At 38.5% G+C, this 16,132-nt stretch overlaps 1 protein-coding gene across 5 annotated transcripts in view; it reads left to right on the top strand.

Moving 5' to 3' along the window:
• The window catches only part of GRM5 (glutamate metabotropic receptor 5), a 543,349-nt gene that overhangs the window by 468,730 nt on the left and 58,487 nt on the right, over window positions 1–16,132 (top strand). The window lies entirely within an intron of this gene.

The following is a 16,132-nucleotide window of genomic DNA, read 5'->3' as shown; positions in this document are numbered from 1 at the left end:
CAGAACCTAACAATATTCCTAATTCAAATTATTTTCATTAAGTACAACAAGTAGTTATTCTTTCCCTAACAATCTTCAGGTATCCATGTTAGCAGTGAATAGGATAAACAGGCCCCCTGCCCTCAAAGTGATTATCATCCTAAATATTGACAAGTAATAATAAGATGCCGAGCGTTAACAGAGAAGACCAGAATGGTGTAGGAGCCTGTATCAGTGGAAGCTACTTAGATGAGGTTTAAAGTTGCCTCTTCAAGGAACTGTGTACATGCAAGAATTAAAGTAAAGTTGGAAGTAGGCCAGATTCAAATGAAAGAGAAGAGTGTTTTGGACACAGAATACAGAAACTGAGGAGGAACTGGGAGCACGGGGGCATGGGGGAGGGACTGAGACAGGCGAGCCAAGCAAAGGCCAACTCTTGCAGGCCTTCGTAAGCCATGGTAACTATTTTAAAGTTTATTCTAAGGGAAATTAAAAGACATTATTTATTCATTCAGCTATCTATCTAGTCATTCACTCAACAAATATATAACTATCACTTCCTCTGTTCCCGACAATGTTCTAAGTGCTGAAAATATTTCTCTGACCAAAACATAAAATTCTCTGCCCTTATGATGTTTACATTCTAGAGAACAGTTTTAAACAGGGCAATTATTATCTCCAGGAATATCCAACAATTGAAATAAGAAAGGAAATACAATCATGATGGACTGCTTTATAAATATTATGCACACAGTCAAAATGCAAAGTGTAAATATTGTTTAAAAACATGAGTAGAAAGGATACTGATTTCAGAATGATGGTTTCATCTGGAGAGAGATGGGAGGGAGTCGGGTAGGATTTACAAGAGAGGTGTCAATTATATCTGTAAGCTGTGTGTATATGCAATTTGAAACAAATATGACAAAATATCAACATTTGTTAAATCTGGATTTTTACGTTTGTTCTGCACTTCCCTGCATATTTAAAATTTTTATAATTTAAAATACTTCATATGATTTGAGCTATTTAAATACTGAATACTAGAAGATAAAATTTTTAAATAAAGACTAAATTGGGGACTTTAAAAGAAGGAAGAGAGAAAACCACAGTAAGGAAATTTTGCAAGTCACAATGTGAATCTGTTGGTGGTTTGGACTGTGATGATGTAGTGGGAATAAAGGGCAATGAAGAGATCAGAAATTTAAATTAACAGGAGGAGGTCACTGTTTCGCTGAGAGAAGAAGATAACTGCAATGTGGTCTGGTTTGAAAGAGGAAGGAGGAAAAAATAGTGGAAGGCGACAATTTGGCTAGGCACTCAGAGCATTCCCTACAAGCTTCTGCCAAGCAGATCTTGCTGCCCACCAGATGCGTGCAGAAACTGTCCTAGAAAGAATCTTTAATTTGTTTTCTCTCAAAGAATTTGGGATGGCTTATAAGTAGCTGACCTTTAGCTGCCCAGTCCAAAGCTACAGCCATGGAAACCCTTTCAGGTGGGTTTGCCAACTCTGGCAACCTTCCAACAAACCCAAGTAAAAGGAAAAAGCAAAAACAACGCGGCTTTCAAAAAGTAACTCAGTGGGAAGCTTTATGACAGAAAGTTAGAATGATTTCCTGCTTCTCACACGCAAAGAAATGTATCTTATTTATTTTAAGTGCAAAGCTGTAAACTGGAAGGAGGGCAGTGCCTATCAACCTTTTAACGTCAATAGGAACATTCTCTAGGAAGTTCCTTTCGTTCCCTAAGTTACCTAATTGCTTTGGAGGTTGGAACCTTTGTATCTTCACTTCAGGGGCAAAAACAGAACAGAGTCAAACAAAAGGGAGTTGGTGGGAAGCTGGGAGGGAGTGGAGGATGAGCTCCAAGGAGGCAGAACCACTGACAAGTTTTACAACTCCAGCATTTGAGTTACTCTCTTCCTATAAATACTTCCTTCATTTGTGTTCCTCAGTTTGTCCTGCTTTTCTTGGGACTTTTTTTTTACCTTTTAATAAATAAGTAAATAAAAACGTGGGGAGAAGTGCTTTTCATCACCAATATTTTTTTAACATCTTTATTGGAGTATAATTGTTTACAATGGTGTGTTAGTTTCTGCTGTATAACAAAGTGAATCAGCTATACATATACATATATCCCCCATCCTCTCCCTCTTGCATCTCCATCCCACCCTCCCTACCCCACCCCTCTAGGTGGTCACAAAGCACCGAGCTGATCTCCCTGTGCTGTGTCGTCACCAGTATTTTTAACTATCTTATGCATTATCCTTTTGAATCCTATGAGGTAGACTTTATTATTTTACAGCTGAATTAATTAAGACCCAGGAGGATTCTATAAGTTGCTCAAGGTCACAAAACTAGTGGAAAATCAAGCCCAGGCACTGTGATTCCCCCATTTGCTGCTACACCACATGCCTTTCTTCATAATCACTTTTTGGAGCCCCACATTTCCAGGAAATTACAGAAAGAGAAAAAATTCAGCTTTCAAGCTGGTCACATGTTAATTATCTCCAGGTTGCTATGATATTTTTCATTTCAAATGTGTGTAAAAAGTGCTGCCCATTTGATTACTACAATTCAATTTGGATGAGGAAAGGGTAAAAAAACTCTTTCCGTTTATTATGTGTTTCTGATTCTTTAGGGGAAATCTGTTATGAATTTAGATGAGAAATATGTGGTTTTTATTATTATAATTTTAATAAATAGTTCCTGTTAATATTTTGAAAGGAACAGGTTTTCATAATGGCAACCTCTAATTTCTTGGCTTATCTAGGTTACATAATAATCTTAATAGGAACACATGCTCTACAAGCTGGTTATCCTATCATTCATTCAGCAGAAGTCATTTTTTAATCAAGTTTCTACACTGTTTTCAACACTGTGCTAGGTTCTGTTGATAAAGATACAAATGGAAGGTGTCTGACCTTCCATTTCCAGGCCATCAAATGTCCACAGTAGAAGAAGACTGACTTACATAATTGCATTAAGAGTATAACATATGATACATACGATAACTGAATTGTGCATTGGTGGCATGCGAGATAGAAGTACTCATTAGCAAATAGCTCCCACTTGGTTCAAACAAAGCACTGGGCACCGGACACATAGTGATCATGGAGCCACAATTCCTACCCTCGAGTATCCCAGAGGCTGGCAGACACACACACAAATAAAGAGCAATTTCAATAAATTAAGTATGCCAGGCATATAGGAGAAACTGATTTAATGTTTGTCCAATAAATAGTAAGAGAGAGAGGAGGAATAAGGGAAAGAATGAATGAATGAACAGACCAAGAAAGGAACGAAGGTGGAAGAAAATAAAGTGCTAGCCTGAGAGTAAAAACTAATTACACTGAGGAGAGAAAATTAACCAGGTCTTGGAAGTTCAGTGGTACCTTCTGGGAGGAGATGGAAATAATGCATGTGAAAATGAGAAGTTAACCAGGTAAAAGGGAGAAGAATTTTCAAGGAGAAAGAAAAACCCTAACGAATATATCTAAGGAATGTGTATTCAAAAATATTTTTTCCAACATAACCAAGCTATTTTGAGGCAAGTGAATCACTATTTCACATTCACTTTTCCTATCAAAGCCTATTTATGGAAACCATGCTTTTCTAAAGACCACGCATCATAACGGTGACCAGCTGCTGTAAAAGGAAGTGACTACTTTGCTTAACAATAGAATCCCCCCCAGGTCCCTAAGCACTTTCTAGATTTTCCTTACATTCGTTACATAGACTCACCAATACTATCTAAGGAAGGTGAAATTTATAACAGACGTTGTATTAAAAAATACAGCTGAAATTTTTGGCTGCGTGTGAGACATGTCCGGAACAATTCTTCTTTATTATCTTCCAGTAATATAGAGGTTTAAATCTCAAAAGGGTTGGAATTAGACACATCCATGTTGAAATCCACACTCCACCAATGACTCACTGTGTGACTTGAAGCAAAAATAAATTTCCTTCTCTGAGCTCCTCTTACATAAAAATGGAGGTAACAGTAGTAACTAGTTCACAGAAGTATTGGAGAGATTAAATAGCACACAAATAGTTTGGTACCTGTTAACAGTTCAGTTATATTAACGATTATCACTCTACTGTTAATTAAGTTTAAAAGATATAGTGATGAGAAATGAATATAGAGATTGATTGATTTAAAGATAAATGAGAAAATTTGGAGAAAGTTCCAACCTCTACTGAAAGTCTTCCCCATTTGAAAGTAAGATCCTCTAAGTCAATGATTGTCTAGCCCAGTAAATGGCACAGAACAGGCAATGAATTTGCATTTGTTGAACTAGCTTACTATTATAACTATCTCTTTTAATGTCACTTACTTTACCTTCTTAGCTTTCTGATTCCAAATGAATGGGTTACACAAGGTTAACGTGATTTGGAAACTCCAGAAAGATAGTCATGAGCCACAACAATACTAAAAGGCATCTGGCATGTTTCTTTTTTTTTTTTGTCTTGTTGTTTCCCATTTATTTCTTTTAGGTTCTAGAGTGCTGATAAATTCAACTACAGTGCCCACTCTTTACTGTTTTTCTTTAGATTAATATATTTTGCTATTTTGTTATCAATGCATGCATGACAAGAAGTACATTAATCACTGCTTGTACATTAACAACTGGAAACATAAACTAACCACATTTGTTATTTTCTGTTAATGTTGGTTGTTTCCAGTTTGCCAAAGTACATTAAGAACATATTATGTGAACACTAAAGTAAACACAGTTTAATACAGTCACCTGTTTTTGTCTTCCATTCTAAACTGAAATCTATTACTAAGATCGATGTTTTATTCCTCTTATGCTTGCAATTGAATTCTTTTTCTTTTCCTGCCATCTTTTTTTTAATCACTCTCCCTGATCAAAAGTTTTTCTGGTTTCAGTGGATAATAATGGCATCATTATCCACTTTTCCTGTTTTCCTCAATGACAAGAAAAAAAATTAACCTTCTCGGATGAATCTAGCATCTATTGCCTTTAGTGTTTTTACATTTATATCTAACTCTGTGTTTGAAATAAAAGTAAGAATAGAGTTTTGGAGTGTCCCAGGGCTCAGTCTTCATCCTCTTTTCTATCTACATTTGCTTCACCGGTGATCCTACCCAGTCTCTTGTTCTCAGTTATACACTGAAGATTTCTGAATTTAAATATGTAGCCCAGACTTCTCATCCGATCTCCAGACTTGAATATTCAACTGCCTACTTGACATATTTATTTTAATGTGCGATAGATATATAAAATTCTACATTTCCAAAACTGAAATCCAGGTCTTTACCTTCCTGATCCCCAAGGCTGCTCTATCCTTAGCATTCTGTATTTCACCTGATGGCAAATCCATTCTTTCAGTAGCTCAGGCCAACAACTTTGGAATCATCTTTTGCGTTTTCTCATATCCTTTGGTCAATTGGTCAGGAAATTCCACTGACTCTTCCTTCAAATACAGAAGTCTACCACTTCCCATTACCTCCACTGTAAGATCCAGGTCCTGGTAATAACTGTTAATCATCTTTACTAGTGAAATAACCTCCTAATTTATCTTCCTGATTCTCCCCCTACCTCTACCTACAGCCACTTCTCAATAGCCCGGGCAGAGATACCTTTTTAAAAAGTAAGCCAGATCATGTTATTCCATTGTCTAAGAACCTACAATACTTTGCTCTCATTCAAAGTCAAATTTACGTTCTATATGACCTAGACCTTTGTTATGTATCTGGACTGTTTTCCTCTTTATTACATCTCCCTCTATCCCCCAACACATTGGTCCTTTTGTTCTTCTGTTAAGATATCTGGAAGCTTGTTCTCCTAGGGTCATTGCCCAACTGTTCTCTCTGCCTGGAATGCTCCACCCCAGACACACATACTGCTGTTATCCTTGCCTCCTTCAAGTCCTTGCTCAAATGTCTACCTTGACCAACGTGTTTAGTACTACATACTGTCCCCCTTTCCCCTCTCTTCTACCTCTTACTTTCCCCACTTCATAGATAACCTTTTATTCCATTATATTGTTAATGTATTAACTTATTTTTGCTGATCATATATTGTCAGTCTCCCCAGTTGGAACACAAGCTAAAGGGTAGGGGGTTTCTGCTTGTTTTGGACACTTGGGAATAACAAGCTCCTAGAACACAGTAGACACTCAATAAATATTTGAGTCACAAAATCAGAAAGGACATTTGGATGGAAGACCAGCCACAGGAGGAAAATGCTTTTTACTATGCAGATTATTTGCAAAAAATGACTGACTAAAACCAGAGGAAAGGGAGCCTGAAAAGAGTCTAGGAAACCAGGAAATTAATTGTAAAACACTCATTATAGCTCAAATCATGTGTGTAAAATTCTCTTGATCCTCTCTTGGTTTTAAAGTGATGACTTTAATGTTTTATTCTAGTAAAGTACAAAAATAGTTTTAAGCATTTTATTTTCTCAGTCCTGAGAAATTGCTTCACTGCTCTTTTTCAGGTAATCGGTCTTTAATTTCTCATATGCAATTTCTTCTACAAGGGTTTCTCCAGATTAAAACCCTCATTATAGGGAAGGGAGTTCTGTATTTCCATTTTATGTATAGAAAAATGGATGGAGACACAACTAAAACATGCAAAGGACAGACAGTTCAAATATAAAGAGATTCTTGGTAATCCAGTCATCCACGGGCAGAAAGCAGGCTGAAGAAGCTACCTGGTTGTAAAATGTGCCCTCTCTCATAAAAATGGAAAAAGACTCAGATGGAAGGATCCCCATCCAATGAAAATATCTCTGAATGCTCGCTGTTACTAAATAAATTCCAAAAAAGTAAAAACAAATGGAGACACAAATAAATAGAGGAAGCGTCTCATATTCACCAGAAATATTTGTGTGCAAGCTGAAAATGAAATGCATGTCTCCTGATTCAACTGTTCTCTCCTCCATTAACATAATCATTCATTCATTCAACCTGTTTAAGTGCGTGTTGTGTACTGGCTACTGGCTTGGCACAGCAGAGCAAAAGGCAAACAGTCCCCTGCTCTCAATTTGCTCTCTGTCTACTACATGAAACAGACAAGCAAGTTCACTATGAGCATAAGAGTTGTGCTATTATGTGCAAAAAAATATTGTGCAAGCACTGTGATAGACACCGGCACAGGGAACTGCTTGACCACATGGGAGGAACCTGTCACTCCAGGAATCAGAAAAGCCATCCTCAAAGAAGAGCTGGAAAATGAAAGAGGAATGAGTTAGATAGTGAGGGGAGAGGGGAAAGGTAAAAGTGGAGCAAAGTATTCCAGTCAGCACATTTTATTATTTAAATTCATATGCTGTGTTTTTCCTCTCTTATTCATCCACAGTATGACCAGAAGTCATATTTTTCCAAAGCTGGCCCCTACAAACGTGCATCTGTGATAATCCTTCCCCTCAGCACTCTGCAGAACTATTAAATCATTCTTTATGCCTAATTCTGAAATTAATCTTTGCATACAATTTCAAATTCCCCTATAAAATGTAACCAATAAAAAAATATAAAAGCTAAATAAAAACTATAGCCCTGAGTTGTCAGCTCTCTGAGGGAATTTTATTAAGGGAATCTAAAACAAAAAATATGCAATAAACCTTGAAGGGCGTGAAATAGGCTGGGTCCGATGATAAATGGGTGGCTGTGAGTCCTCTATGTGGCAATGTTAGGAATGTCCTACAATCAATCCTTGTTCTCGTGTGCTGTGGGTATTGGTGCCCATTCCACACTAGAAAACTTTAGGGACACAAAAGTAAAAATTTACCAATCAGTGTCTGGCTAGCAACCCTCAGGACATATAAGCCAGGATGAGAACCTCGCTGAAGAATTTGAACCAATGAGATTTCTCAGAAGGGAGAATGGATCTATGTCAAATATCAAATACTTATGCCACCACTAGCCCCTCCTTGCACATGGCAGACATTGCCAATTATTCATGATTCTCCTTCCTACTAAGTAACCTCAGGCAGGGCCCCTTTGAAAGGAACACTGATCAGTTTGTCTCTCCTCATGTAACATAAGTCAATCAGTTAATCAATCAATCAAAATGTTCACAGGGTTTTAATCTCAGCCCCAACGCATCAGATTAAACCTCATATCCTTCCTCTGTAAAACAGAGTTAATAATACCTACCTCACTTGTTTATTGTGAAGATTACCTAAAATATCTAGGATAACACCTGACATTTAGTAGGCATTCAATACATGTTAGTTTCTGCCCTTTTTTTTTAATGCTGGCATAAACAGGAATAAAGTGGCTTCCCATTGAGGCAGCTTCCATAAAACCTACCAAACATTTTGGATAGAGACTCAATTTTCATTTGAGGTAGGAATCATGGTTATGTTTTATTTCATGCTAAGGTAATGGTAAAATCAATCAACTCTAGAAAAATGCCTTTTTGGGAATGCCTTTTTTTTTTTGAGAGAGAGAACAACTCCAAATTATCTTTTATTTATACAAAAAGGGCATCTTTAGCAAAAGACACACTGAGAAAAGAGTCGCCTGGCCTAGGAGACAGAGCAGGGAGGCGACAGGCCTTCTGAGGCCCTGCTGGGGAGAAAGGGTCCGGGAAAAGTGGTGAGAAGTCTTGGGTAAGTGCTGAGTGGTGGGGGCCACAGAAAGGAGAACGCTCCAGTTGGATCAACACTGTTGGCAGGTCATGGGTGGGATTCACAGTGACCTCGCTGCTAACTCTTCTGGGGGTTTCCAGTTAGTGCTGCCGACTGGAGTGAGAGCCGCCCACTGGTTCCTAGAGGGCACCCACCAAAGGACACCAAAGGACAGAGGCTTCCCTGGTGGTGCATTGGTTAAGAATCCACCTGCCAATGCAAGGGACACGGGTTCGAGGCCTGGTCCGGGAAGATCCCACATGCTGTGGAGCAACTGAGCCCGCGTGCCACAACTACTGAAGCCTTTTTGGGAACGGTGTATCTGAACTTTATACTAAACGACACTTGTTAAAGAATGACTTAGGTTACTGCCTCCCTCTTTCTTCTATTCATAATTCCCAGATCCAATGAATTACTCAAAATTAGATTAATCACAAACACTGATCACTGCCAAGTTAGTACCAGGAATATTTCTAATGTGAGACATGTCACACCCCTAGGCAGAAGGAAGCCTTTGAGGTGCTTCCTTAGTTTTATCCTCTCTGATTCAGAACCCTGACTCTAAAATTCAGGTGTAATGCACTGAATTTAGATTTCTATCTATAACAGTACATAACAGTTCTGCAACTTGGACTTCCTAAAGGCCACAAAAAGGTTTGCTGAGAATGATTTGATCCATACAGCAGAATGAGAATTTGATTATACTTTGATTATATAGTAGATATATTAATTTGTAAATTGCTGTGCTAACCATACGAGTGAGGCACCATGCTCAGTACCATGGTTCCATTCGTGAGCAAAAGACGCAAAGTCTCTGACATCAGGGTGCTTTTAGTGAAGTAGGGAGGACAGACTTAAACAATATGACGTCTCTCTCAACCTCTCTCTCTCTCTCTCTCTCTCTCTCTAACACATGCACATATACACACACAAAACAGATTAAAATTATAGTAAGTGCTACAAAGAAAAATAAGGTACCTAAATATAACACGCACACACACACATCACTTCCAGTTCTTCTGAAATATGGAAGTAATGAAAAACTTTAGCTTAGGCTAAGTGAAGAGAAAATATTAAATGAGCAGGGCTATGAACAAGGCAGAAAGAATTCTGAGTCTGCATCACTCTGCTATCTCAAACCAACACCCCAGAGATCCAGATCCAGACAGGTAAAGAAGGGAGGAAAGGCAGACAAATGGTCTATCGATGGAGCAGATTGCCAGCAGGCGTGATGTTGTTAGTCCCCAGTCAACACCCTGTACTCTGGGCAGATCTATTGTTCACGTATGAGACGAGAGTTCCACAACAGCCCCGAATGAGTTTCTTATACCTGAAATGGCCTGACCGGCAGCGGACAACACATACATCTGATGCTCAAAGATTCTCAGCAGCAACTTCCTTTCCTCCAAAATTATACAGGAAATAAGGAGCTTGTTAAGGAGCTCCTGCCTAGTCAACTTACAGAACATCAGGCAACTGTCCCAGGATCTTTGACTCCTCTTTCCTTCTGCCTGAACAGACACCTGGAAGAGGGTTTGAGAATGCAACAGTCTAGGAACTATTAACCACAGGAATATTACTCCTGCAAGACTAATACCCAAACAGTAAGCATGAGTACCAGTTATTGCTAAGCAGTCATATCATTTTTAGGTGTCCAGGAAATCAGTGAGCCGTCCGTCTCCCGTTAGATGTATGGGAAGCACAGTAGTGGAATCATAGGATAATGTGGATAATACAGTTTTGGCAGCTCTCCTTCCCTTTAAAAAAAATTGTTGTATTTTCTGCTGGAGAGGGTGTGGAGAAAAGGAAACCCTCCTACACTGTTGGTGAGAATGTAAACTGGTGCAGCCACTATGGAGAACAATATGGAGGTTCCTTAAAAAACTAAACATAGAGCTACCATATGATGCAGCAGTCCCACTCCTGGGCGTACATCCAGAGAAAACTCTAATTCAAAAAGGTACATACACCCCAGTGTTCACAGCAGCACTGTTTACAATAGCCAAGACATGGAAGTAACCTAGATGTCCATCGACAGATGAATAGATAAAAGAAGCTGTGATATATATATACACCCATATGTGTGTGTGTGTAATGGAATATTACTCAGCCATTAAAATGAATAAAATAATGCCATTTGCAGCAACACTGATGGACCTAGAGATTATCATACTAAGTGAAGTAAGTCAAACAGAGAAAAACATATATCATAGGACATCACTTATATGGAATCTAAGAAACGATACAAATGAACTTATTTACAAAACAGAAAGACTCGCAGACCAACTTATAGCTACCAAAGGGGGAAGGGAGTGGGGGAGGGATAAATTAGGAGTTTGGGATTAGCAGATACAAACTACTATGTATGAAATAGATAAACAAGAAAGTTCTACATATAGCACAGGGAACTATATTCAATACCTTGTAATAAACTATAATGGAAAAGAAAAAAACGGTTGTTTTCAATATATGTCACCTCAAGCTATGAAAGGATGAATTATACTGGAGAATCACAGAATACGGATCAAGCATGAAAGGGGAGGAAAGTGAGAAGTGGATAGCCACCTAAATAGATGCCATCAGAAAACAGGTCGTGATTTTATAATTTATGCCTCACATGCATTTCTAGAAAGGAATGTAATAATATTGTACATCTTCTAAGAAACTCTAATATGCTTGTTAGGAGGGAACTTCACCAATATGATCAAGATCCTTTAATCTAAAATATAAAAAGCATACGCTAAACTGATTATAGTAAAACTATAAAATATATAGTCTACAGATTCTTAGTTAACTTCTACATACCCTTCCAGTGATAACTTACCAGTACACTGAGTACTTCCAATACTGAGTACTTACCATTACACTAAGAATGAAACTGGGATAAAAAAGAAAACCATTAATGCAGAAAAGGCCCTAATTCACAGAAGAAAATAAGGAAGAGATTTAGGAAGAATAACAGCGTATTCAGATGTTTGTAAACCAATGCAAAGTAGGCGTAGCAATTAATGAGAATCTAAACTTATATCATAATAAGGTTAGCAGTATCTCAATATTCTGAGATTTGATAGAACTTCTTCATGATACCACCCCCTGTTCAGAGGAAACAGAACTAAAAGTAGTAAAGGGGGGAAATATAAGAGAGTGATATGCCACAAGGAGAGATATCTGGAAAACTGAAGCTCAAAGCTTTGTGAAAGCTCTTTGGGTAAGGATTTTTAAAAAGAAAGAAAGAAAGAAAACTGAAGTGACATTGTTAGAGGAGGATACGGTGCACCATCCACTTAACCACTTTCCTTTGGCTTCTGACACCCTTCCTTCCTTCTAGATGATCTAGCTTATATCTTCCCTGACATATCCTCTTCCTCTGCCCTTCCTTAAGTTCGGTGTCATACCAGACTTCCAGACTCTGCTCTCATCTATATATATCCATGAATTTCCTTATTGATTACATTTACTTCCATGTCTCTTATTTCCACCTATACACAGATGATTCCTAAAGCTGTAACTTCTACCCTGATAGCTCTTCTAAGCTTCTGCTCCCATCTGCTCTACTTGTCATAAACATTTCAAACACAACATGTCCAAACTGGAACTAGATATCATTCCTATAAAATGTGACGCTTTTCTTCCAACAGCCTGCATCTTGGTTAACAGCGCTGCCATCAGCTTGGTTAGAAGCCTCTCTCCTGACTCTGCTGTCTGTCTACCTCATCATTTCTTTCAGTCCTAGTTCTGAAATGTCTTTACCAGCTGAATGTTCTCAGGACAGTGGCTTTTAATTATTGCCCTAACATCCCTTGCCTGTCCTATTGTGATAGTCTTCTAACCATTTTACTCACCTCCCGTCTCTACCTGCCATCCAGACCTCCTGTCTTTCCAGTCTATCTTCCCCCACTATTAATCCTGGCCTTGAGACAACATAGCTCATGGAAAGCCTTAGGTAGGGTTAGGGTGATTGCATCCTATCCCTACTTCTCATCCCTGGATGAGAAGTCAGCCTGATAATCTCTAAGGTTGGGCGGCCAACCAAGGACCAGTTGTATAGTCACTGAGCTTGCTGATTCAAAACAAAATTCTTTTGTCCCACCCCAAATGTACTGATTCGAAATATCCTGAGTTTAGACTCCTGAATTGTATTTTTGTAGACTCTCCAAGTGATTGTGATGCACATCCGTTCTTGGAAACTCTAAGATCTTATCCAATTTATAACATTCAATGATTATAACACTATCATCAGAATCCAATATCTTCTATTCCAAGAGAATAGTTTCAAAAGTATTCTGTGCAATGGCGGCATCATTAAAGCCTTTGCAGTGGTTCACGTTAAATGAAAAAAACATTCATTTGAATATATAAATTCTGACAACTTTGAGAAAATAACCACAACACATTAGAGGCATCCCTTATACACATTTCTTCCAACACATATATCTAATGGAGATTTCTAAGTTTCACACATGATGTTAACAGGTTGCACATGAAGAGTTCAAGAATATATTTGACATAAAAACAGTGATGAATGTTATCCCAGAGAAACCATTCAGTAATTAGGGTGCTAATGACGTTTAGATAAAAGCAGTTAAGATTTAGCAGAACAACAGGGGGAAAAAAAGGAGTACAGTGAAAGTCCTTAAATTTTTACATATTTTTTCAGGTGATTCTCTTTAGCCGTTGAAAGGATTCCTGCTTCATGTACCACATAACATCTTTCCTATATCAGTAAATTACCATGGACATTTAGTAGCTCATGACCTAGCAGGGGAAACAGACCCCTATAGAATTAACTACAGTAGATAATGAATTTCACTGTCATATCAGTGTTATAAATAAGCTGTTATGGAAGAATAAAGATAGGAATGATGAGTCTCTATTTTCTTGTAAAATAGTCTCTATGAAGAACAAATTTGTAAATATGAACCTAAACCCTATGGTATCCTAAAGTCTCAGAAGTTGATATCCTACATAATAAGTCGCACACGTGAACACAAGTGCCTAGAAATATAGATACAGGTATATTCATTAGCAATGAGATATGCATTTATTTATAATCCTATACACTATATAAAATAACTGTCATATTTAGTCTGGGCTATCCACATACACATTTTTTAAAGTTAAAAGCACAGGTTTTTAAACTAAGCATACATTTTCCCACAGAAACTATTTTGTAAAGTGTGCTGAGGACCCTAGGCTAACTCACACATCCTATTAAACCCGTATTGCATCTTACTGTAAACTAATAGTTTGAAACCTAAGATCTTGAAGAAAAAGACTGGCAAGGCAGAAATAAGAGAGAGAAGAAAGAATGTTTTCGTTTCTTTCTACAACAGAGCTGCCTCAGACATGTTTTGAAAGAACCCCACGCTTCTTTGTCATTGTCAGGGAGGAAGAAATTTCCCTCTACCCTTCTAGGTGCTTCTGGCTGACATCAAGAGAATGAAATTGACATGAGACATTAAGAAGAGAAATCAAAGAGTTTTACAACCTGTAGACATGGGAGAGACTCAGGAAAAATGAGTAACTCACCAAAATGGCCAAAGCCCTCATCTTAAGTACTGTCCTCAGCTAAAGACAATAGAGACATTGAGGGTGGGGACAGTCAGCTAGGGGAGGAAAAGCACAGTAAGGGTAAAGGTTTTTATGCAGATTCAAGTCTTTGCCTTCTCCACTGATAAGAATTTCTAGAGATTTGGACATCCTCCTCTACTGTACAGTGAGGGTGCCACCCTTCCAAATGGAGATTTCCCTCATGAATGCAAATGTTTCTTACAAAAGTGTGTCTCTCCTAGTGGGGTTTTCAGTTTTCTTCCCCCGTCTGCCGTTTCTTAGAAAATAACCAGCTGAAAGTAATTAATATCGCAAAGAGACATACCTGGGGATGGTGAATTCTGCTCCCCTACGCCATCATTACATACTGTGACTGTTGTCTCCCTTACCTCCTAGTAGCCATTGATATTCAAAGCCACTTACTACAATACCCTTGACCAGGAGATACAGGAAGTTACAGCTATATCAATTAGGATTTGGTGTGGCTGCATATATAAGGGAAATAAAAGTTGTTTAAACAAGGTAAATATGATATACACAGTCCAGAGCTAGTCAGTGATTCCACGGTTAACAGGGACTCAGGCTCCCTGCATTTTTCTCTTCCAAATCCCAAAACATGTTTTCTGACCTTAATGTTACCTTATAGCCCAAGATAACTGCTGGAGCTCTAGCCATCATGTGTATAGTCCAGTCGACAGAAGGAGAAAGCCAGGAAGGGCAAAAAAGGTACTTTCCAAGATGAGTCATTTTCCTTGAAGGAGTTCTCTGCTTACATCTTTCTGGCTAAAACCTATCACATGGCACACCTGACTGCAAAGGTTGCTGGCAAATGTAGCGTTTTAGCTGCATCCTTTACCACCCCAAAGGAAACGGAGATCTGTTGCTGAGGCTAAAGGGGAGAATGGCTATTTGCAGGCAGTGAATGATCTCTGCCACATTGCTGAAGTGTCCAGTGCTCCAGATTACTACCTCCTCTCCTACTCACTCAATAGAGCTATCTCAATTCCATTTTAAAAATCTAATTGACAAGGATGATCCTTCGAGAGCAGTGGTTCTCAACTCTGGCTGCAAGTTTAGAAGCACTTAGAGTGCCTTTTAAAAATCCTGATACCCAGGCCAATGAAATCAGAAACTCTGGCACTGAAACCCAGGCCGCAGTACTTTTTTAAAATATCTAAGTGATTCCAGTGTGTAGCCAAGTTTGAGAATCACTGCCCTAAAGAAATTTAAAAGGAAGGCACATAACCCAAACGACGCCAAATTGTCATGTTTTTTTGCAGTGGATTCAAGCACCAATGTTGGTCATCCTTGATGCCTTTGTCTTTCACATATCCCCACATGCATTTAAACAGCCTATATTGCTTCCAATATTTCTCAAATCCCTCTACACCTTTACCTCATCCAGAATCCACACAGCAACCAAAATGTTTACAACACACGCACACAAATCTGACCATGTGATTCCTCTTACTCTACATAGATCCCTCCAATGACTTCCCATTGATCTAAGACCCTCTGCCCTGCAAGATCCCCTCCTGCCTACGTTCCAGACTTATCTTAGGCCGCTCATCACATTACTGTATGGAACCTCCTTTCATGCCTCCAATGCCCCCTAGCTCTTTCCTTACAATTAATTTCTATTTGCTAAACCTACCAAATCCACAAATTCAGCCAAACCACAACACTTGCATTTGCTAATTCCTATTGAAGGAGATTTTACTGTTCCCACAGACTGAGTCAGGGTTCATGCTCTACTTCTTCATGGTCCTTATCCCACCTGTAGGTAATTCTATAAAAGTCCCCCTAACCCCCACCAATTTTTTTTTTTGGAGGGCGGGGAATATGTCCTTCATCATTTTGCTTTCAGAACCTAGAACAGCTCCTGTCACAGAGTATGTATTTGATAATCTAAAGATAAATATTTTATGACTGAATATATGAAGAAAGGAGTCGTATGGGATACTGAGCTTAGAAGGGTAGACTGGAGACAAACTCTAAGGA

Source organism: Lagenorhynchus albirostris, chromosome 9, assembly GCF_949774975.1.
Source record: "Lagenorhynchus albirostris chromosome 9, mLagAlb1.1, whole genome shotgun sequence".
Taxonomy (NCBI): Eukaryota; Metazoa; Chordata; class Mammalia; order Artiodactyla; family Delphinidae; genus Lagenorhynchus; species Lagenorhynchus albirostris.
The sequence above is the reverse complement of the archived record's forward strand: the minus strand, read 5'-3'. Positions and strand labels throughout refer to the sequence as shown.